The 23,941-nt window shown below is 39.5% G+C and overlaps 1 protein-coding gene across 7 annotated transcripts in view; it reads left to right on the top strand.

The window, feature by feature from the left end:
• The first annotated feature begins 10,337 nt into the window (after window positions 1–10,337).
• Dlgap1 (DLG associated protein 1) overlaps window positions 10,338–23,941 on the top strand; it is a 772,435-nt gene continuing 758,831 nt past the window's right edge. For 6 of the 7 annotated variants that reach the window (XM_090353399.1, XM_090353404.1, XM_090353402.1 and 3 more), the window contains exon 1: window positions 10,339–10,630. The gene's annotated coding sequence lies outside the window, so the exon portion shown is untranslated. Of the gene's footprint in view, window positions 10,631–23,941 lie in introns of all 7 variants that reach the window. The other variant, XM_090353401.1, reaches the window with a different exon arrangement.

The raw sequence follows: 23,941 nt of genomic DNA, 5'->3' as shown, positions 1-23,941 counted from the left end.
TAGTATAATTTTTTTCCAAGTATTTCCATTCCCTTACAAATGGGGTCATATCATTCTTTCTGATGGAAGTATATAAATATATATATATATATATATATCCACCAAGGGCATGTTGGTTGATTCCATATCTTGACCATGGTAAAGAATGCTGCAATGAACATGGTTGTGTTGAAAGCTTTAGCCTGATTTGAGGTCAGTTGGATGGACATCTATGTGTAATCTCTTGAGGAGCCTCCATACTGCTTTCCAGAGTTGTTGAACAAAGTTTTTTTTTCATTTTATTTTTTATTATCGAGGTAATGTATAGAGGGATTACAGTTACATTTGCTAGATAGTAGGTGCGTTACTTCTCACACACTGATACCCCTTCTTATGTTTTTGTCCCCATTTCCCTCCCCCCACCCCACTCAATCATCTTGTTTTCCTCCAGTCCCTTTCCTATTTCAAATAAATAAATGGATTTACAATATATCAGGTAACAAAGTCAGATACAATAGCAATATGAGATTAGTTGTTGAACAAGTTTACATTCCCACCCACCAAGAGTGTAGCAGCATTCCCTTTTGGCCACATCCCAGCTAGAATCTGTTAATGTTAGTTTTCTTGATATTGGTCATTCTAAGTGGTGACGAGGTGGAATCTCAGTGTTGTTTTGATTTGCATTTCTTTTATGGCTAGAGATGTTGAACATCAGCCACTCTTATTTCTTCTTTGGAGAAGTCTGTCTTTAAGTCTTAAGCCAATTTATTAATTGGGTGGTTGCTGTTTGTTATTTTAGCTCTCTTGGTTTTATGTATGTTTACTGGATTTGGGATGGGAAAGGAGAGCATAGAACAGGTGAGAAAAAAAGATGAACCAATTCAGAAGTGAAACTCACTGGACAGGTTGGAAATGAACTATACAGCTTGAGGAAAGGGAAGTCGGGAGGGAAAAATACTGGGAGAGAATGAGGGAAGGGAAGACTGTTCAACAGGAAAGGTGCTCTCTAACTCATAACTGTAACCCTTGTGTACATCACCTTTACAATAAAAATTTTTCAAAAATGAATTAACATGATCAATATTAATGTATTGTGTAAAATAAGCCACAAAAAGAAATGTGGTTCCATTAGGCTCAATGGTTTCCCTCATTCGTCATAATCAGTAGAAACCTTGGGCTCTACTAGCAGAGATTTGTAATAGAGCAAAATCTTGATACATAAGGACATATAATGTGAAGCTAATTGAAAGGACCTCCAGGATAGTGAAACAAAAGCCATATAATGAATGATTGTTGTCCTTAATGTACTATGTTGTCTCTCATCTCCTTTTCTGTCCCTTGGTTATCTCATATTGGTATAGTATCTCACTTTGTTATCTGATATATTGAATTTATTTGTATTTGGATATTTGAAATTTGATAGGGAAGGGGGGAAAACCAAGACGGGTGGGGGGGGGGTGTGGGGGAAACGGGTACCAAGACATGTGAAAGGGTATCAATGTATGTGAATTAATGCACCTTCTATCTGGCAAATATCATGTAACCCTTTTACTAATTACAATAAAAAAAAGGAAAAAAAAGAAATGTGGTTCCATTTAAAGTTTGTACAAAGCTTAAAAAAATAATTGGAGCACTCATACTTTCTATTTTTGTAAGGAACACCTTGCATCTGGTCCCCAGTCTACTGGATGGGTCCATCCACATTCAAGGTGGGAATTTCCTCCTTGAAGACTGAGGCTTATAACATCCTAAACGTCACTGACATGGCGTATCATCATAGAAACCAGTCATATGTTCATAACTGCAATGTAGTTTGGGAGAACAGATTGACTACAGACTCAGGAAGTAGGGAATATGAATTTCCAGTAAATGGTGAAAGTACTTCAGTCATAATCCCTGCAAAATTTAAGAATAAAGATCTAAGAAACATTGGGATTGGTATGACATTGTTGGGCAGAGGCTAGGATGGGGCTATTTTTTTTTCAGAAAGCTTAGGTCACTGGCCTGTGAGTTCCATGTGTGCTATCACTTTAAATATATCATCATCATCATCATCATCATCATCATCATCATCATCATGGTAGCCAGTTGTCATTTTTTACTGATGAGCACTGAATTCTGCATTTTACCAATGCTTCTATCTTTAGATTTCACCTTTAATTTGTGCTTAGAATGAAGAATTTTTTAGAGCAAAGGACATATCTTCTTTTTTCCACCCTTAATATTGAGTTTCCTAATATTGAGCCTATAGAAAAAAGGGCTATGATTGATCTTTTTTGAATGAATGCATACTAGAAACGAAATCACTGTAGGAAATTTACCTCAATCATTCTACTGTCCCAGATATAAACGGATATTCACCTTCTTTTTAATGCGCTTTGAAAATGTGCTAGTGTGGACATATCAATATTAATAATACCATACCTGGAAGCTACATTTCTGAAACCCAAAATCGTATCATCTAACAGATTTTGTTCTATAGCACTTGACTCTGAAGAATATATGGCCAGGTATCTTTGTGTGAAACTTAACCAATTATTCACACAATCATTGGGAATTCAACTTCATATTTGTTCATTGAAGATGCTTTCCTTTTAATCCTTCTGTATACAGCAAGGAAAATAATATACCAATGTGCATTGCTCATTGCTGGTTTAGTCATTGGTTATACTAATTGCTAGTCATTTCCTATATTATGAATTACTCTTTAGGATGGACTATCTCATATTTAAAATGATATATTCCCTCTGTCCAAACCTTTTCAAAATAAAGACAATCAAAACATAATGTGAAAGTAGATTAGTAAAATTAATGAATTAACAATGAAGTTATTTCTTTCTTTCAGCTGTCTGAATCTATTGCATGCAAAACTAAAGGTCAACTCCTAATTTTGTTATCATTTTCAAATAGCATTACTTAAATCAGTTTGGCAAGAATATTTATATCTTTGAAGGAAGTAGAATAGTACATAATTATAAGAAATTTCCTGAGTGGATTAACTATCTTGCTAAATTACAATGTTAAGGAAAATTTTCTGAATACAATACTTCTTGATTAATCTGGAATATATTCCTTCTACAAATTTATACACTAACTTTTTGTGTTACTCATCAGAATATTCTATTTCTTTGTCCTCCTTTTGCTACTTTCTATGATGGTGTCTTGATGGCCTTGGATTAGGTGCTATTAACAATCCTTAATATGTGCAGATGAATGTATACATTTTTTTGTGCATTGTCCATAAATGCCTTGTATATTTTTAACTATAAAGATTTATTTCCAAATTGTTAATGTTATTTATTAGAATAACATTAGATATTATCTTTTAATATTCAGTAATAGTGCCAATGAATAATATTAAATGATGTTTTTATTGTAATTAATAGAGGGGTTACAGTTATATTCGCCAGATAGAAGGTGCATTACTTCACACACAATGAAACCCCTTTCTCATGTTTTTGTCCCCATTTCCCTCCCCAACCCTCATATTGTTTTCTCCCCTTTCCTTTCCTATTTCAAATAAACAAATAAGCATATATACAATATACCAGATAACAAGGTCAGATACTGTAACAATATGAGAATATCCAAGGAGCAACAAAAGAGATGAGAAATAATACGTTCAGAACAACAATCACACATTGTATTATGGCTCTTGTTTCCATGACCTGGAGGTCCTTTCTTTTAGCCTGACTCTACATGGCCTTATGTATCTATGTTTTGAGCTACTGTAATCCTCTGCTAGGAGAGTCCTAGGTTTATACTAATTACTACAGATGAAGGAAACCATTGAGCTTATGTTCCTTTGGGTCTGGCTTAGTTCATTTAATATGACTTTTTCCAAGTCTTTCCATTTCCTTACAAATGGGGAGATGTCATTCTTTCTGATGGCAGCGTAGAATTCCATTGTGTATAAATACCACATCTTGTTGATCCACTCATAATTGATGAATTTTCAATTGAGATTTTCAAAATGTGAAAAAAATCCTTCTGCTCCAATGAATTATTCTGATAATTTAATGCAGAAAGAGCCAGATTATGAAAGACTTTGCATGTCATACCAAGATTTTCGATTTTATCTTGAAGACAAGGAATTCCTGAAAAGTTTTAAGCAATAGAGCAAAATAGCTCATCATTTTAGGATGTTGGTAAAACTTGGTGACTAATTAGATGTCATGATGAGGTGAAAGGAAGCTTCTGGAAATGAGATCCTCATTTCGGGCTTCAGTGTTCTCTCACAGAATTTCATTATGACTAATGACCTGAAAAATCACCCCAGTATTTCCACTGAACTATCACACTGTGCTGAAATCAACAGTCATCTGTGGGGAGACTGTGAGAAAGTGCTAATAATGGATGGAAGATGGGCCATTTGGTTTATAATCCTGAAATATGTGGCATCTCCACATTTTTTCCATTTCTTATTCATACAGAAATGCTGGTTTGAAATTCAACATCAGCTCATCTCACCTCACTTAAGTCTCCTTTCTTTGGTTCTCTTGGGTTTCCTCCTACCTCTCTGGTGGACTATCACTGTGCTAGGCATTGGAGGTCTAAATAGGTATACAATGTTGAAATAGTATAACCTAGATAAACTGAAATTTTTACTACAGCGTGGTGAGACTATGATAGCAGTACATGTGATTAACATTGGTAACAGTTGATCTCACTTTAAGGATTTGGGACAGGAATTTATAAAAAGAAAACAACCTTAAAGGTATACATAAATATTACTCAGTAAAAACTGTGCAATTCAAGTCAAAGAGAACAATGTGAGTCAGTTACAGATGTATTAAATAGTATGTTACACTAGTGATACTATAAACAGCAGACTTGTCAGGGTAAAGGCAAATATATGGAGCCCTAACTTTTATGTCATTATCAGGAGCTACAACTAAGGTATTTGGATGCCAAACCTTGAACTCAGGACCTTATATGCTTGTTCAACTTTCTTGCTCATGCTTGGTACCGTACCACTTAAGCAATATCACCAGTCTGGCATTTTGCTAGTTCATTGGAGATGAAGTCATACAGGTTTTCTGTCTAGCCTGGCTTCAAAGTATAAATGCAGGCTCTGCCTCTTGAGTAGTCTAACAACGAGCATGAAGTTGACTTCTAGCAGATCATTCTTGTAGCAATACAGGAGCGAGGCAGGAATGTGATTCAGGAAGATGTCTATAACCTGGTGCAGAGATGATGAAGCTCTGATGGAAATATACATCAGAGATGAAAGAAGAGGAAGGATTCAGAACCTAGGCATCAACAGAGCAGTGTTCAGTGATGGACTGGAGGTGTCTGGTGAATACAGAAGCCTGATACAACTTACAGATTTCTGGTCCTGATTACTTGGTGGACAATATCGCCATGGATGTCTATAGCTAGATAAACTTTTTAGGTGATGCTTAGAATTGAACCAAAGTCCTTATAAATGCTGGAAATACTCCACCATTGCTATAACCAAGCTGAGGGTGTGGAATAAATTTGAATGAAGGAAAAAACACACGTTTAATTTGGTCCTATTAAGTTTGAGATCTGTGTGAAAGGTTCAAGTGGATTTTTTTCTAGGCAGCTCTTGGTTCACAAATTGTGTGTGTGTGTGTGTGTGGAGAGAGAGAGAGAGAGAGAGAGAGAGAGAGAGAGAGAGAGAGAGAGAGAGAGAGAGAGAGAGGGAGAGAGAGGGTCTTGACACTTAAACTCAGAGCCTGGGTGTTGTCTCTGAGCTTTTGTACTCACGAATAATGCTGTACCACTTGAGCAGCAGCTCCACTTCCAGCTATTTCTGGTGATTGCTTGGAGATAGAAGTCTCACAGACTTTCTTGCCTGGACTGGCTTTGAACTTTTATGCTCAGATCTCGGCCTCCTAAGTAGCTAGGATAATAGGTGCAAGCTACCAATGCCCACCTTGAGCTCACAAATCTTAAACCTAACAGAAAGGTCAAAAGTGAAGATTTAGGCAAGAAAATTACCACTACTTAAAATGTTATTTAAAACCAAAAGAATAAACAAGAATGCCTGGACTAGCCTGAGGAAGAGTGTTCCAGAAAGCCCTGGCAGGCTTGTGTGGTCTGCCAGTTAAGACAGTCCCCCCCACCCTCAGGCTTATTCAGTTGCTGAACTTGCCACAGGCAGGAGGATGTCCTAAAGGACAAGAATGTGTCCTCAGAGTCCTATCTCCTCCTCTTTCAGGATATCCTTTTTGATTTTCTGACTATTGAGGAGCTGCTTTGGCTTTAAGGGCAATCCTGAGTTTGTCCTGTATATGAACTGGAGCAAAAGTATTAAGGGTCTGTGGCGTGGCTGTTGAGCTTGCTTGTGGATGTGGGGGCACAGGGAGGATGGAAAGAGGTAGGAGGAGCAGAAGAGAAAGGAAAAGGAGAAGGAGAAGTGGTAGAGCAGGGTGCACCATTAGGATTCATTTTCTCCAGCTGTCTGTAGCTATCACTTCACAGAGGATAATGTGATGAAAGAGGATCCCTGGCTAGAAAAGGGATGACTTCTGGTTCCATCCCCACTTCAGGATACTGTAGGTTGTGTTTCCTGTGTTGTTCATCACTGCTAAATCCTCTGCTTTCCTGGATGCGATCCTGTGCCTTTAGCAGACTTTTGACAGGCCAAATCTCTGCTCCTTCAGTTTTAGTGGGCAACAGTACTTCCGTCCTCCTATATCCTTCCTGTGTGGGACAGTGTATTGAATATGTGTTTGTGTATGTTTAATTGGACATTAAAATATTCCTAATGTCTTGCTAAGCCTTAGAGAAAAGTTTCAGACTCTTTTTTATATTTTTCTTTTTTGTGCCAGTCCTGGGCTTGAACTTAGGGCCTGAGCACTGTCCTTGGACTTTCTCAAGGCTACAGCTAAACCACTTGAGCCTCAGCACCACTTTCAGCTTTTTTCTATGTATGCGGTACCAAAGAATCGAACTCAGGTCTTCGTGCATGCTAGGCAAGCATTCTACCACTAGGCCAAACTCCTGGCCAGATTCTTATATTTTCTTGTTTGATATAAAACTATCCAGTGATCTTTGTATGTTCTTTTTGGTACATAATGGGAGGGTAGCTACTTCTAAAAAAGAAAAGAATAAAGTTTGGATGCTTTCCACATTTAGTATCCAGAATATCATTTACATTTGCACAACATCCTTCGGTTTGATTGGATTTTCTCCCCTCACTTCTAAAATGAATGCCAGCATTTGATTTAACCAAAGAATTGCAAAATACTGGATAAGATTGCTATCCATGATTTCCAATTTCCTATTATTATTACCACCATGTTTACTGAATTCTCTAGCTTGGAGTAACCATCTCCATAATTAGATACACTCTTCTGATATCTACTTTATAGTGAAGGCCCTCAAGAAACCTGTTACCAGTTACTATTAGTGGTTACTATAAGATTGGAGGCTTGAAAAAACACAGTCTTATTTGTAGCTCTAGATTTCAGAAGTCCAAAATCAGTTTCAATGCACTAAAAGCAATGCTAGCAGACCCTCTCTAAACTCTAGAAAAATCACCTTACTTTTTCTACATTCAAGGAATCACTGCCAACATCCTCCACTTTCACAATGCTTCATTTCAGCCTTTGCTTCCATTCTCTTATTTGTCTTGTGTTTTTGACCTTCTTGTCCTCCTAAAATAAGGACCTACTAGAGTAATACATGACAATCTATCTCAAGGTTTTAAACTTAGTTATATCTGTAAAATTTCTTTGCCATATGAGTCACCTTTATTGGCTCTAAGAACAGTAGTAGTAATGTTCAGAGGAACTTTACTTATATAAATAAAGCTATCATTCAACAGATATTAATTTTATTCAAATGCCATAAATAATATCAAACAGAAATAACAAAAATGTTATCAGTTTTCCTTACATATTATCATTGTTTGATTCAAAATAAGCAGAAGAATCATAATTCCACCAGGCTCCAGTGACTCTAGCATTTCTAGCTACTCAGGAGCCTGAGATCTGAGGATTGCAGTTTGAAATCAGCTTTGGCAACTAACCATCAAAAAAACAGAAATGGAGCTGTTACTCAAAGTGTTAGAGTACTAGCCTTGAGCAATAAAGCTCACTGACAGTATGTAGGCCCTGAGTTCAAGCCCCCAACCAAGAAGGAGGGAGGGAGAGAGAGGGAATTATAATGCAAATTTCACAATGTAAGAGATTTATCTAAGAATCAAACTCTTAACCTCTCTTATTTTAAGAAATTACCTATTACCTTTTTTAATAATATCTATCTATCTATCTATCTATCTATCTATCTATCTATCTATTTATCTATCTATCTAATCTATATATCTAGATGGGTGGAAAATCCAGATGCCTCCTTTCTATTCTGGAAATTCAGTAGTGTTTCTTCCTTTCCTTCCAGTACTGATAGGCAGTTAATAAGCCTGGCCAGTCAAATGTTCAATCCTGTGATTTTGAATCTTGGTCTAATAATGGAAGGGTAGTACAAACAACTGGCATTTCTCTTGTCAGTGCAGTACAAAACTAAACTGTTTCTGTCTTTCCTGCTCCCTGTATCCTGCCAGTGTTGCTGGAAATCCTGCCCAATTTCCAGCCCTCCCTTTACCTCTGAGGGCTTTCAACATCTTTCAAAACCCCAACAGTAACTTTCTTCTATAGAGGCTGCTGTTGCTGGGATAAATGTACGATAAGGGTTTTGTATGAAAATTGATTTTCTACTTCAAGTTATTTATTGCCTAATGTCTCATTTGAATTGGGAATTTACAGTTATATTGCCTCGCTTGATTATGGGATATCATTGAAAGTTCTATAGGTCACATATTTTTACTATTCAGGAAAGACAAGGAGATATTTGGATTCTGGAAAATATGATGGAGTATTTTCAGATTCAGTATTTTACCTTTGCATGGAGTCTGACTTGAAAGCCTTGGTATCCCCACACAATTCTAAAATTACTTTATCTTTTAGGATATTATTAGGGAATTGGTGACCATGGAATTCCAAGGCTAAGAATTTACCTTATTTTTGTAGTTTAGATGCCCCCCCTTTTAGTGGAACCCTTTCTTTAATGGAAAAGTCTTCAATGAAGTGGTAGAAAGGGAATATTTATGAGTCATATTTGTAAGGAAATCATTTTCCATTTCTATGCATTTTAGCAGTGTTTTCTTTTTAAAAGGGGATATTCTATTAATATTTAAAATTAGCACACAAAACAGATGCTAAATCATATGCTATAACTATGGGTACAGTTACATAAAGAAGATGATATACTTTCCAGCATAATGTACTCTTGGGGAGATGTAGAACAAAAGATTTGGTCTTTTTTATCTTCACAAAGATGCCATTGCTTTTTTTTTTTGAATGTAGGAAAACAGGAAGTTGCTGATTAACCTCATTATTTTAATCATGTCAACATGGTAGTGTTATTTCTCAATGTAACATTTAATACTTGAGTTAATATTTAAGTGAATCGGACTGAAGTTCTCAAAACACTTGATTCACTTATTTCCCTCTGATGTGCCTCTCCCTTGTCTATCTGCCCCAGAAAGCACCTTAAAGCAGCCCGAATCCACCATTAGCTCAGAGTTTGGAGAGATGCGATAAGGGGCCTCCAGGAGGGGGCCTGGCCTCCTATCTCCTCCTGGCAGATAAGGAGGACACGGAGGTCAGAGACTGGAGGACAAAAGGAGAATTTCTTTTCTCTATCTTAGGCCAAATGAAACCATGATGAACTTGTCTGTACTGTGCAAAGGAACACACACAACTCCGTCCCCCCACCCCCATTTCTCCCACCCTCTCCCAAGAGCGGCCAGCCTGGGGGAAACTGAGACAGCCACGAAGAGCCCTGCTGCAGGATCCTAACTTTCCACGACCCCCTGTCCTCCCTCAACAATTCTATGGACGGTGGGGATGGAGAGGACGTGTGTGCAGACCCTCGGCCCTGCAACTTCCTCTGCGGTGAGGAAAAGTGCGCTGAGTTCGGTTCTCTTCTTTGGAGCATGGTTTCCTGGATTCCCCGCCGACGCGGCGCAGCGCTAGGGGCCCACGCCACGCCCTCGCGCAGGCGGCCGCCTTCTCCGCCCTGCCGCGGGGCTGCCAGGCTTCCCCCTCCGGGTGGCGCGGGCGGCGCGCGGCGCACCTGCCCGCGCTCCAGAAGAGGGCGCCTTCCCGCGGCCTCACGCACGTGCCTGGGCCGCGGCCAGGGCGAGTGGCCGCACCGTAGTAGCGGAGGCGGGTGGGAGAGTCTGGCTCCGGGCCGCGGCTGCCACCCGCCAGCCCGGCCGGCCGCCCGCCCGGCGGCTCCGCTCCCCTGGTTGGGCGGAGGGAGCGCGGACTCCTCCTCCCCTCCATATTCACAGGCGCCCAGGGGTGGGTGACCAGCGCCGCCTCGCCGCCCCAGCCTGCCGCGTCCCGGCGCTCAGCCTTCGCCACAGAAGCGAGCATTGCGCGCCTGGCGCCGCAATTCCGGAGACACGGCCTCGCCGACACCTTCAGCCCGGGGGAAGCGGCCGCAAGGGCGGCAGCGCGAGCGCTCGCCTGGGCTCCTCCCCCGAGTCCTTCCCGTCACCTCGCTGACAGCGGTCCCCACCTCGAGAACCCCCTCCTCCCGTCCTTCCTCCAAGGCTCCCGGGACCGACCGACGGAGGCAGGCAGCGGGGACCGGACTGCGGGCAAGCGGAAAGGTAATGCCAGGCTGCGCCGCGGGGCTGGGGCGTGCGCGGCGGTGGCTGCGGGCGCTGGGTGCCTCCAGTCCCCCCCGAGGTCACCGAGGGGCCGCAGGCCAGGCTCCCCGGCCCTCTCTCCCCCTCCCCCGGCAGACTCCGGGAGCACTCCCAGGCCCCCGTGGGGACTCCAGGATCCCGGGGTGGGGGAGCCCGGCGTGCCCTTCTCCAGGCATGCAGTCCTCGCAGCTTTCCTCCGGGGAGCCCGGGACGGGGAAGGGACCGGTTTCTGATTGCGACCAGGTCCCCAAAGGAGAAAATGAGGGGTCCCCACCCTCTCTTCTGGACAAATCCCCACCCCTCTTTCAGCTTGGAGGCACCCCACCGGGGAGCAGCGGGGAGCTGGGCATTGCAGGGGACTTCTCCAAAGGCTTCGGGGTCCCCTGCAGCGCAAGTTGTTGCACTTGCTCTGGGGTGACATTTTGGCACTGTGTGTGTGTGTGCGCGCGCGCGCGCGCGTGTGTGTGGAGACCCCTCCCCTCCTGTGTGTGAGAGAGCCACAGAGACACAAAGAGAGACGCGGAGGTCGGAGGGAGAAGGCAGAGGAGGGAACGCGGAGCGAGCAGCGGGGTCCAAGTGCGAGGCCGATCGCGTGGCGCGTCTGCCGGGGCAAGTGTCGGTCCTCAGCAAACTGCATGAGGTGAAGGAGGGGACCGGAGCCTAGGACTGCCCTGGGGAACCGAGAGAGAGACCACCACACGCGACACTCAGCGGAAGGGAGGGGGCTGCGGGCGGGACCGCCCGGGGGCCGTGCCGTCCGGAAGGCGAGCCCAGGAGACTGTGGAAGGGGCAGCCCGCGGCCGGGGCAGCCCGCGGCCGGGGCTCCCGCGATGGAGACACGGAGAGCAGCTGGCCCGGCGCAGCGGGCCCGGGTGGCCCCCGTCGTGGCCCGGAGCGCTGCGGAATTTGGGCTTTCAGAAGGGCCAGCAGGCAGCGGAGGGAAGGGGCTGGAGAAGGCCAGGGATGCGGGGTGGTGTGTGCGTGTGTGTGTGTGTGTGTGTGTGTGTGTGTGTGTGTGTGTGGTTATGTCTCTTACGGATGGATCCAGGAGATTCTTTTACTCCTGGTGTCTCTGGTGCCCCCGACCCGAGGAGATAGAGAACGTGGAAGGTGGAGGATCCCCCCACCTCCTGGCACAGCAGGGAAGTTGTGGAATTGCCAGGAAGGGGAAAATGTCCATACAGTCAAAAGTAACAACCAAAGACAGCTCTGCTGCCCGTTTCCATGGGCTTCATGAATGGCTTGGTAGGAAATGGTGATCATCTGCAGGGCTTAGAAACACATGGGACTGGAGAATGCTGCAAAGTAAGAATGAGGTTTTAAGACCCAAGGCAAACACCTTGCAAAGGATCATATTATTGTTTAGCCAGGAAAGAGCTGTTCTTTTTGGAAGTGGAAAGGCTGTTCGTTGGAACTGTTATTTATAGAGCAATCTCGGTTTAAGGAAGCAATTTTCCATTGACTTAGGTCATTTTTTTTGCATAACATTTGCTTTTGATTTTTTAAAATATTTTTATTCCACCAATTCCCTGTTTTTTTTTCCATAAATATCCTGTAGACAAGAAATTCTACAAGCCCACTAGTTCATTCAGTTCCAAGGACTAGTTGTCTTTGCTTAAGTTTTGAAAAGGAAATTCAGTATATAAAGAAATGCTGACTATATCTGTGTAAAAGTTTAAACTTTTAGCATAGGAATCTACAGTTGTCCGAGAAAATTCATACTTTAATATGAAATTTTTATTTTTTAGAAATCTTAATTCTTAATTTGGTTTTGGTAGTCACTAAAGTCATTCTAGACAAAAAAATTTTGTGATTATTTTTTGAAACCGACTTGCTTATGAGAAAACATTAGACACTTTCCACAACAAGAATTCTTAATGCACTGACAAATGTCAAGTATTTAAAAAAAATACATCTATCTTCATTTCTCTATATATTTTATTCCATAGTTAACTTTGCATGTGAAATGATTTATCTAAAATATTAATAATGGAATTACCTTCCATAATACGCTAGTTAACATATACTTTAAAATTATGATGTGGTTTTCTGACAGAGTTCTCCAAATTGCTTTAGGGAATTCCATGTGGGGCAGTGTTATGACCTAGCGCCTTTAATTTCTCCCTTAGGAATAATTTTCTTTTGGCAAGATTTCAGATTAAGACTATAATAAAAAGTTGATCTATCATATTTGTGATTATTCAGAGCAAAGGGAAACAAGTCTTTCCTCCCAAAATATTATGTAGTCCATATAGAGGAATATCCCAAACCTAATTGAGGAGTTTTGCTTTTTAGAGTCTCGCTTAAATATTATGTTGAGTTATGTTGGGGACAGAAATAACATATAATTGATCCTCTATGAAATATACACTTTTGTTGCACATAACCATGTAGATTGATTTTATAATGTTAAAGTAAAACTGGGAAGAGGAGAACTTGTTTCACCAACTACTTATTTAGAGGTAGGTATATTTCAACTGAGAGAAGCACTACATATTTCTTAGTAGCTACTGTTTTGGAAACAGAATTCAGTTTGATTTTATACAGTTAAATTTAAATCCAAAAAGAATATTATAGTGATATTTCATACACATTTCTATAGTGGACGTTCTATGGCCAATTCAAACTCACATGACGTCACTTTCGTGATGGTCCATATTAGAGGAACAGGAATTGTTTTTTCCCAGGAGGCATCCAATTGGATGACTTTCATGATTTCATTGCTAAAGAAACCACAGTTACCTCTCCTTAAATTAAGGAAAAAAATCCAGTTGCAAGTCCTTTGGTGTATTTCCTCTTTAACAGAGTTTTCCCATGCTAAAACAGCACTAGTAAGCCAGGAAAGTTGACTACGGACCTGTCATCATTATAATCCATGTCTATATGCATAGTCGGTTGGCCATGGATACATTCTTTTTTATTTTGAAGAAATTATCACTAGAATGCCTTTGCTAGCCTTCTAGAATCTAGCCCTTTGTGTTTCTGAGACTCTTATATGTTCAAATGCACCCTATAGTCTCTTGTATATTTTTCATTTCCAGAAGATCCTTTAGTGGTTCTAGCTCTCTATTTACCAAGCCAGTATAACCACAATTAGTCCTGAAATACATGCTTCCTTTAAAAAAAATTCTTATCAAGGAGAATTAGTAGTTTAATTTTTATCATTTGCCTGATGAAGGTGACTTTGCTTAGATGTGGTTTACCAGAAATTGCTAAACATGTCCCTAAGAAGTTCTAAAACCTTCTCACACCCCAAAGTAAGATATAGAAATAGCCTTCTCACAGTCACTTCAAATACCCACAGATGATTGATTATATATGTGAGCCACTACTTTACCACGACCTTTTCTTCAAACACACATGTATTTAGGCTATTAATATTGTTACTCCTTCCTCTATAACCCTATAACATATGCTCAAACAGAGGGTAATAGGTGGCCCAAGAACAAGAAAAATGGTGTGGATGTGAAACAGTTAAAAAGATGAAAGACTATCCTTGGGTGGCCACTGCTTCTGACTCCTCACAAAGACTGATGATGCAGGAAGTCTTGACCTAACACTTTTACACCCCTCATTCTATTCTCAGTGGTATCAGTGACAAACTTGGGATGTTTTCATCTTTTGTTGACCTGACTGGTGTTTATTTTTCTTCCTCCTATACAAGGTAAGGAAGGACTGCTTTGTAGCAGGTGTTAATCCACTTAGCTGGAGAACCAGCTTACATTCAGGAAGCCCCATTTGATATGTAGTTAAGTTGAGAGCATTTCTGAGATATGATTGCCTGTTTAGGTTTAGGTTTATGTTTGGTTGCAAACTAGGGATCAGTGCTCTGAATAGATTATAAAGTTGAAAACCCACCCTCTTCCTTCTTCCTAGCATTTGCCAGAAACAAAACCTTTCATTTTCACATTCACTCACAGTTGTTCATCTGTTGTACTGATGATTTCTCTTTTTCAGTGTTTTTTTTGTCAGATTTGTAAGTAAGAACATGAATGTGAGCCCTAAAAGTGTGCGATTTGGCCTTGTCCCTTATTGCTAGATTTTCCTGAGTATTCAGTAGACTGGAGGCTTGTAGAAACTATGGATAAGCAATCAGAGGTGGAGGGATGGTGCTTGGCCTTGCTTATGTCCCTAACCTTGGATATGAATCTGTACCAGGAGGTTCAGAGACATTTAAAGGGCTCCCTCAGGCAGATTGTGGGAAGGTCTTTCTGGGCATATTTCCAACTTCCCCTGTCTTACTCTGTGACATGGTTTTGGCTAATTTGAAAACATCTGCTAGAGTAACTTCCCTGTTAATTCTACTACTGGCAATCATGTATGAGTATGTGATAGGCAGACTGGCATTAACCCTCACTCTAACCTCTTGATTATATCCTTTCCCTGGAGACTCTTTCTTGGTTTCAATTTCAGTGGATGCTCAGTGGAAATCTACTTCTGGACTAGAAATGTTTCTGCTAGATATCAGAGATTTCTTTATAAAATACAGGCTGCAGTTTCAGAGGAAAATGCCATTTTGATCTTGTCTAAGACTTTGCAAACAAGTAGACAATTCATCGTATCATACTAGCAAGAAAGCAAGGCACATCCCTTCCTTCAAAGCTATTTTCCTGCAGACATTAACCCTGTAGACAGGGTAATTATCTCATTGTTTCAAACAAGGATGTAGCTTCCACATTGGGGGGGGCAGGAATCTTGAAACAGTAACACATTTAGAAATTCATGTGTGCACATTTTCCTGGGCAATTCAGATGAGATTCTATAGCCATGATGAGGGAGAATAAAATGTCCTTTTCCCCTCCCTATGGAACACTATTTCTTATATTGTTTTTTCTTTCCTAGATTGCAACTGAAAAGTTATTTAATTAGGGAGGCTCTCCAGTTGAATGCAGTTTTAGCATGTTATAATCTTTTCATTGTTCTTTTTACAGTAAATAAGGATGTGTTGTCTTGTGATGGTCCGAGTGACTTCCTTCCCTAAAACTAAACTAAACTAAATTTATAGCATGTTCATCAGCTATCACACAGTACCTGACACTTTATAAGTGGTCACAAAATACTGGCTGTATGATTGAATGAATGAATGAGAAAATGAGTAATACCAATCTAACCATCAACTTTGTTACTCTGAGGAGTGTTTTTTTGTTTGTTTGTTTGTTTTGCCTTGCAGTTTCAAACACTGTATTCTTTGGCCCTTTGCATACGTATGTAATGTATAATGTCTAGTAGACAGAGAGCTGATGCCAACATAGCCAAAATATCATGGGATTTGTATTGTGCCTATGAGTAGAGGAGTCTGAAATAAAATGAGGATTAAAGAAAAAAAGCACATCTCTCCTTTCTCTTCCTTTTTTTGCAACAATCATGTCAATAGTTTTCCCATTCTACTCCATTTTCTCCCACTATTCAAGATTTGATGTAACCTTTTTCTTGCCCATTACCTTAGAGAACCAAGCATTTCTTTTTTGCCATACTGAATCTGATACATGTTTATAGTTTTCATTTCATTTCCTTTCTATATGCCTTCATCTTCCTCAACTAGGAGGTCGAGGGATAGCAGAGACACTGACTGGTATGGAATTTTCCAAGTGAAAAGAAACAAATGCCTGTTGAGGAATAAAGATGAATCCAATGAGAAGATGAGAGATGAATTTGCTGGGAAGGAGAGAAGTGGAGGGAGGAGGTCTTCCTTAACAAAGCTGCTTTTTTTCTTTAGGCACTTGATTACAAATTTAATGGGGCGGCTCTCCTTACAGGAATTGTTGAAGACAGTATGTTTTAGCTGGTGAAAAGTCACAGTTTTCAAGATATTTTCATATGTTTTTTGCCAGTCCTGGGGCTTGAACTCAGAGCCTGAGCAATGTCCTTGGGCTTTTTCAAGGCTAGAGCTCTATCACTTGAGCCACTGCACCACTTCCAGCTTTTTTCCATGTATGGTACCGAGGAATTGAACCCCGGTCTTCGTGCATGCTAGGCGAGCACTCTATCACTAGGCCAAACTCCTGGCTTTCATGATATTTTTTAAGTAGTAGTTTATTTCAAGCATCAGAGGCTCACCCTCATAATCCTAGGTATACAGAAGGCTGGGATCCAAGGATCACAATTTAAAGTCAGTTTAGGCTAGACTATCTGTGAGACTTATCTACAGTTAACCACCAAAACCTGGAAGTGGAGTGGAGCTGAGACTCAAGTGGCAGAGCACCATCCTTGAGCAAAAAAGCTACTGGAGAGCACTCAGGCTCTGCGTTCCAGTGCCATTATCAGTGCCTACAACAGTCTACCCAAACAAAGAAAGTACTAGCAGGGCCGGGAGTTTGGCCTAGTGGTTAAAGTGCTTGCCTAGCATGCATGAAGACCCGGGTTCGATTCCTCGGTACCACATACATAGAAAAAAGCTGGAAGTGGTGCTGAGGCTCAAGTGGTAGAGCTCTAGCCTTGAGAAAGTCCAAGGACAGTGCTCAGGCCCTGAGCTCAAGCCCAGGACTGGCAAAAAAAAAAAAAAAGAAAGTACTAGTTTCTGATTAGATGTTAAGTGTATTTTCTTCATTGATTCTCCACTTCTGGGATATGTGAAAGATAGTAAGCCAGCTTCCTGGCTACTCTAGCTTGCTGTTTTTATCCTGTTCTGAGTGCCTATTCTAATGAGCCTTGAATGGTCATTGAGGAAAGGTGAGGCCATGGTCCATGTTTTTCATAAACTATGCTATGAAGGAATTGCTCAAAATTTATGTGTCTTTTGTGGATAATTTGAGGCATTTTTGCTTTGGTCATAAGATTTCTAAAGGATCTTGATGGTAGCCATCGGAAATTTTGTGCAATATATATTTCATGTATGAATAAACAAAAATATATAATTTCCTGTCTAGTCATTAACCTTGGAGAAAATAGAATTATAAGACAGTTCAACTATTAGTCATCTTAAAATGTAATGAAAATGGTAAGATTAAGTTATGGGAAATAATTAGTATAAGGTGTTAGAGGTTAAAACTAAGTAAAACTAAATTGTCAAATATATGGGACCAACCATATTTATATTGAACTTTTGGGGGATGATAGAGATTAATAAATAATGTGATCATTGCAAAATGATTACTAAAGAGGAAAATATTAGAGCTAGACTATACTTACTTAGCATGTAAATAGCCAAGAGTTCAGTTCCCACCTCTACAACACACACACACATGCACACACAGCAAATAAAAAGTAGAAGGAAGGAGAAAAGGAAGAAGGGAGATGTTATGTGGGATGGTTGTGGGTTGGTAAGAATTAGATGGAATTAAGAAGAAGAGACACTTTCAGATAATGTAAAACACTTACAAAGACATGGAGATACAACTGAATTTGGCCTGTTACTAGCCCGCGAGTTGGTCCTTTGGTTCCCCTAGTGCATTTTAATTGGAGCTGGAGATGAATTTGATTGAGTAGGATAGAGACCCACTATAGAGAGTATACTGACTGCGCAAGAATGTTTAGAGTTTATGGAAGCCACTCCAAGATTTACAAGGGGACTTTTGGACTTACAGAAGTGGAAGGGATGAATGGGGTTGAAAGAGATGGAGGAGAATAATAGAAAGGGTGACATTGACCAATATGTATTGTATTCATAAATTGACATATTGTGTTAAAACTCCTTTGTACAACTCCCAAAAGATAATAAATTTTAAAAGAAGCAGGCATCTAATCTCAGATTTCCATTGGTCATCAGTAGGCTATTATACCTACATAGACTGGTCTAAGAGAGTTGAACCATTGAAAATATTTTGAAATATTTTCAAGTAGTATTGATTAGTTTTCTTCTTTGTGATGTATTTTGGTAACATAGATAAATAATATGGATAACAACTACCTATGTACCTATTGCCTAGATTATGAAATAGATGATTTAACATATGTTGGCAATTCCAATGTACTCTCTATCTTATTAATTTTTATCTCACAACTACTCTATGTATGGATTATATCTTTTATCACTTTTCTGAATTTTTGTATAATCTATGTATGCAAGTATAGTTAAGCAATATAAATCACATCATATTACTAACTCACATCATATAACTATTATGATTAATATGTCAAGTATTTTTGTCGATGGATATTTAGGCTGTTTCTAGAGAAAACTGTTGTGAATATTCATATGGGAATTACTTGTGTTAATAATGAATTCCTTCAGATGTCTTCTCAGGAGAGGGATTGTTGGGAGGGGGTCATTAGCAGGTGACACCAAATTACCAAAGTGGTTGTACCTATTTGTATTCTTACCTGCAGTTTATAAGATTTAATTTTGTTCTACATCCATGCCAACACTGAGTGATACATCTTATTTTTGCTAATCTTACAGATAAGAGCTACTATCTCATTGTAGTTTTAATTTGTTGTTCCTTGACTTCTAGTAATGTTGACCATTTTTTCCTTCACTTTATTAACATTTGGGTTTTTGCAGATTGTCTTTTTATACATGTCCTTTATTACTGATCTTAACCGAGTGGTTTGTAACTTTTTTTTAATATATTCTGGATGTCAAAGGCCTTTTAAAAATTATTTTTCTTATAACAATGTTTTAATGATCTTTACCCAATTGTAGCTTGTCTTTTCTTTTTTTATGGTGTCTCTGGGAGGAACGATTATGTTTAAATTTTAAAATAGATGTGAATTTTATTCCTCTCTTTGTGGTGTAGGTAGCTTGTTAAGAACAGTTTCCCAGTTTTACTTCTCATAAACCACTAAGTTTTTATTTTCATATGTAGTTCTTCAAGACTTTTATATTCATGGATCATTCATCCTGTCTGTAATTACTTGTAAAGTTTAGGCAAGTGCTTTCTCTTAGTCTTAATTTCTTCTCTGTTAAGTTAGAGGGAAAGGTTGTAGTACGAATTTTTTTGCTGCCATCAACAGACTTTAGGGTTTATTTTGTGTATACAGTACAAAAAGCCTGCTAATGGAACTTCTTGCTTCCATGATCTCTTTCTTCTGCTAACTTTTCCTTAAGATTCACTGTCCAAATCATTGAGAGATTCTTCAAACTTTGTTCTTGAGATTGCCAGGATCTTAGCCATCAGAATTTGTTTTACTTTCTTCTCTACCTAAAATCAGGCATATGCCTAGCTATCGTAGGCAGTCAGATGTGTCATTGAAAAATAGAATGGGAATAGAGCTGGCCCTCTGTCACTCAGCCTCATGTCTTCTTTAGTACTTTGCAAGAAATTTTTCCAGTATCTCCACACCTGCCAGGCAGGACTGTAGATGGCTGTTCTGTCTTCCACATTTGTTTTTCTTTCATATATTTAAAGTTTATTTGATGACTTAATAACAGTGGATTCTGTTAGAAACTATGGCAAGGGGAATTATGGGGCTGGCTCTCCCTTTGCTTGCTGTCTAGCTTGAGCATTCATTTCTTTTAAAATAATTATTTTAGAGCCCAGCCAAATCTGACATCTCATATGAACCATTTTATGTTAGCCATAGGGAAACTCTCCTCTGAATTACATTTGTATTAATTTGGATCATTTATTTTATGATTTACATATGTAGATACTTCTAGATTATTTTTTAAGCTCCTTTAGGTGATGAATTAGCTTATGGGTTTTCACATTTCTCATAGGCCTGCGCTCAGCAGCTAACAGAGCTGATTTCAGTGGAGAGCAGCTGCTTTCTTGATGATTGGTAATTAGTGATTGGAGATGGCAGAGGGCTGAGCAGAGATTTGGAGTCTGAGGTTTTTGGGAGTAGGAACACTATTGGAACATTCAAACACTTGAGATAGGAGGCTGCTTTGTAGTAACAGCTATATTTTGGTTATTTAATTTTTCCAGATCCTATGAGATATGGTTCATAAGATACTTGGTAAATAATAAACCTGAATGTATAAAATGATAACATTTGAGATGTTAACTAGAGAGTTATCTCCTTAAAGTGGTCAGCAGATTTATGATTGTGTCTGACTTCTAGGCAGGAAATATTATCTTCTTCACCGTCCTTGTTCCCTTCTTCTGATTCACTTAACTAACTAAATAACATCGGGCAAGTTAATTTTACTGAACTTGTTTTTTTTCTTCCTCCAAGAAATGAGGGTCGTTAAACAGACAGTTCACCTTTTTGGAAAGAACTAAATGAGCCAACTTGTATATCTAGTTCAAAGGAGGAATCATGGTGAGCAATTAAAATATGCTCTTTTAACGATATATTATGTATATATTAACTAATCTGCCAACCATCTTTTTACAATGAACAAGTTCTAAGGAAAGGATGTAATCATAAAACATTTTCTTCTATGAAAACCAGTCTTTGGGCTTGCTATTTCATGCTACTTTCTAAGCCAATGACAATGATAGTGATTGTGTAAGCAACTTCAGTAATAGCTCGTATTTATTGAACCACCTGTTCTTTTTCTCAGATATTTTCTGTATTACATGTAGGCAGTGGTGCTGCATCTATAAGAAGTGGAGGCTCACAAGCCCTGACTGATAGAGTACCATCTGTTGTGAGAAGAGGACAAAGCAAATCAATGTCATGACTTTCTCCTCAAGGAAGATTTAATTATGCTGATGAGAAATTATTTTCATAAAATGACTCTGGTTAGAGAGGAAGAAGGTCTGTAGAAAAAGTGAAAGGGACTGAACAGAAGGTGGGGTTGTTGTGCCTGGATTTGCCCAGAGGAGTTTTCTCTGCTAGGAATAGTATTCTCTAAGTTAATTGCAAATGGGCAGATATGGTGCTTCGAGACTCATAATCAGGTGATTTGCCACTGATCCATGCTACCCGCCCATATTTTTTGTTGGCTGATTTTCAAATGGAATCTTCTCTCCTGTCTAGGCATATTCTTGAGTGAAGTCCACCAATGTCTTGTTTCCTAAAAGCAAGGATGTCAAGCCTATGCCACTTCATCTAGATTTTTATGGACAAACGGTCTCTTGGACTTTTCTGCCCCATGCTGGCTTCAAATTGCTATCCCAGTGATGTCAATCTCCATGTAGCTAAGTGTACAGGCATGGACCACTGGTGCCTTGCATGCACTGATTTCTGATAACCTCCACCTCCTTTGCCATGGGGATAGAGAAATCCTGTGTGTTCACTGAACTTTATTTTCTTTCCTGGGGAAAGGACGTCATAAACAGTTTCAGCCACATACACATCCAAATTAGAAAGAGAGGTAGGAGAAAAAATCTCTAGTGAGTTTTCATTAAGACAAACATCTGGGCATTCATACTTAGGTTTTGTGTTTTGTCACTTTACTGTTCATTACACTGGCTCATTGTGTCATATCTTTTTGGCTTAGATTGCAAACCTCATGGGATAAAACAAATACTGATTTTGTTGTCCGTATTGTTTCAGGGATTATCTCTAGGCAGTGATGTCAGTGTTTATAATGCTCTGTAGGGCATTTAAGTATTGCACCAGTTAAATAATTGTCACTATGAGCTTACTAGGTTATATTCCAGAGATGTATTTAGAAACTAATTTTGGATCTTGAGCAACATGAATAGTTTTGGATATTGAACATCTCTCCATTGAGAGGGCTGCACAAAGGTGTCAGGCTTCTACATTCAGAAGGCACACTCATCTTCAACAAAACATGCAGTACTGCTCTAATGAAACCCACACATCTAGGACTGGGTTTCTATGAAAAAAAGTGAACACCAGATGTGGCTGAGAACACAACCCATTCTTTCTGTTGTAGAATCAGGATAGCACAGACTCTTCCCTGGGTGGGTGTCTGCCAAATGCTCCCGTAATTGGAGCTGTTGAAAGAAACATGGTCTGGATATATCCTACCTTGTTTCAGAACCAGAATCCAAGTGTAAGGATGTAGGATGAGGCCGAACTTACTTAGGTCACCAGAGACTATATAAATTTCTCTTTATTTGAATACTTGAAAAAGTATAAGAAAAAAATCTAATACAGTTTTATTGTTTCCGTGTGTTCTGTATTCAGATAATAGATACCTGTGTAGAAGTCATTTATGAGTTAGATTTTAGTAAAGTAGGAATTATAGGTTGGAATGTAATTTTTTTTTAAATTTAGGTAGCCATTGCCAGATCTTTGTTTTCCTATGTATTCCATATTTTGAAGATACCATTATTGAAGCATGGATATTATCAATTCATTCTTTCATATATTCATTCAATCAACAAGTCATTAAACCACTTTGGTCCATTTTTGCCAATATCAGGACACATAGTACATACATTGTGTGCGTGTGTGTGTGTGTGTGTGTGTGTATAGCAGTATCAGGGCTTGAACTCAGGACATATTATTGCTTTTATTTTTTTTCTCAAGACTGACTCATCACTTGAGCCACAACTCCATTTCCAGGTTTTCCTGGTTAATTGGAGATAAGAGTGTCATAGAAAACAGTCCTCAGATCTCAGGTTTGTGAGTAGCTAGATTACAAGGCATGAACCACTAGCATTCACTTGATACATACTGTTTTAGAAGGTTAGAATGAAGTAACAGCTATGGGAGAAACAGAACCCTATAATGAGGAAGCAGAGATAAGCAGTGAACTTTTTCCTTTCTTTTTAAATTCAAAACTTTAATACAAATCTCCTAGCTTTAAGATCTGAGAAGGCTCTATAAGAAGGGTGAGATTACCTTCAATGTTTGGTTATTCTTTTGTCCTAATGATCATCTAGGTACTACTCAAATTATCCAACACATTGCGTTGTAAGGTACTTTTTTATGCCTTTTGATTCCCAACTAGGCAATGACTGTAGTATAGGGCACATTGCCTACAAATTTGTATGTTGGTAATCATAATAGCGATCACATTTTATTGAGTGCTTACTATGCACTATGTACATGATGTTAATAATCTCATTTTGTATGTTCACTAAGGAAGTGTAGAACTTGGTATCACACTTTACCGAATATATTTTAAGACCATGTAACTACCATGGTTGGAGCTGATAATTGAACTGGGTGTATAATAGACTATGCTCGTCCCTTGTGACTGAACCATTGGCTGACATTGGCTGGCATCCAACAAATGCAACAAATGCAGAGGCTACTAAGCTGTAGCCTTGCAGAATTGTGGAGACTATGAGAACTGTGCCTGTAGCTGCTTGAAAGTTACATACTTTGCCTTTTTAAATTATTTCATTTCACAGCAAGTCTAGCCTGGGAGGTGGTTATTCGGAAATTCTCACTGTCATTCTCCTTATTTTTCCTTAATTTCTACCAACTGCTCTTATAGCGCAGAACACAGTGGACGTGAAATTACTTCGGCTAGTATCACAAGTGCCAGTTGTATTAAGAAATTTCTCAGTCGTTTTATTA

The sequence above is a fragment of the Megascapheus bottae genome, chromosome 19 (genome assembly GCF_031878675.1).
Source record: "Megascapheus bottae isolate mThoBot1 chromosome 19, mThoBot2.hap1, whole genome shotgun sequence".
Classification (NCBI taxonomy): Eukaryota; Metazoa; Chordata; class Mammalia; order Rodentia; family Geomyidae; genus Megascapheus; species Megascapheus bottae.
This window is presented reverse-complemented; position numbering and strand designations above follow the sequence as displayed.